This window comes from Octopus bimaculoides, chromosome 9 (assembly GCF_001194135.2).
Source record: "Octopus bimaculoides isolate UCB-OBI-ISO-001 chromosome 9, ASM119413v2, whole genome shotgun sequence".
Lineage (NCBI taxonomy): Eukaryota > Metazoa > Mollusca > Cephalopoda > Octopoda > Octopodidae > Octopus > Octopus bimaculoides.
The window spans coordinates 49,049,036-49,050,132 of record NC_068989.1 but is presented as its reverse complement, the minus strand read 5'-3'; the positions used below and the strand labels follow the sequence as shown (position 1 = coordinate 49,050,132).

Genomic DNA, 1,097 nt, shown 5'->3' with positions numbered 1-1,097 from the left:
ATATATATATATATATATATATATATATATATATATATATCTGTGTGGGTGGGTGTGTGTACAGACGCACACAGAGAGACTATATTTGTTGTATAATCTTTGAAATCACAACTTTGTCATTTACATCCACACTGGCATGCACACATACATACACACTCTCTCTTTCTTTTTTCTTTGTTACTGTACAGATATTTTTTCCCAGAAATTTAATACCTTAGACACTTAACACAGAATAGTAAGTTCAATGTAACTCCTACTGGCAAAGTATATCATATTGATCTTTTTTTGGAGCTTCAATCAAGCCATTGTGTCTTACAATCACTTACTGATGAAAAGATAAGCTGGATGAAAAAAAATAATAAAAAGTTATCATACTCTGACAATATCAAAATATAATAATGGTAATGATAATAACAACAACAACTATAATAATAATAATGATATATTTTTATTAATAATAGCTTTGAATTTAGGCACTAGGCCACCAGTTTTGATTAGGTGGGGTTGGGGGTAAGGGTGTGGTTGATTTCTTTGACTTTGGTACTTGATTTGTATATATTAATTCATCCCCCATTAAGGGATGAAAATCGAGGTTGACCTCAGTAGGATTGGAAATCACAATGTAGAGTCAGAAGAAATACTGACTCATTCATCATCATCATCATCATCATCATCACCATTTAGTGTCCTTTTTCCATGCTGGCATGGGTTGGCTAGTTGGCTAGGAGCTGGCAAGCCAGAGAGCTGCACCGAGCTCCAATTGCCTGTTTAGACATGGTGTCTATGACTTCATGCCTTCCTAACACCAATCACTTTACAGAGTGTACTCGGTGTATTTTACATGGTACCAACATGGATGCTTATTATATGACACTAGCTACACAGCTAAGTCTTAGATTTGTGTATGTCTATATCATCATCATTTCATGTCCATTATCCATACTGACATGGGTTGAAATGTCTGACTTGGGCTTATAAGCTGAGGCTGTGTCAAACTCCAGTCTGATTTGGTATGGTTTCTATGGCTGAATGCCCTTGAGAACGCCAACCACTCCAATGGTGTAATTGGTATATATATATATATATGTATATATATA

At 34.8% G+C, this 1,097-nt stretch overlaps 1 protein-coding gene across 9 annotated transcripts in view; it reads left to right on the top strand.

The window, feature by feature from the left end:
• The window catches only part of LOC106868354 (N-acetylated-alpha-linked acidic dipeptidase 2), a 1,027,134-nt gene that overhangs the window by 475,573 nt on the left and 550,464 nt on the right, over positions 1 to 1,097 (top strand). The window lies entirely within an intron of this gene.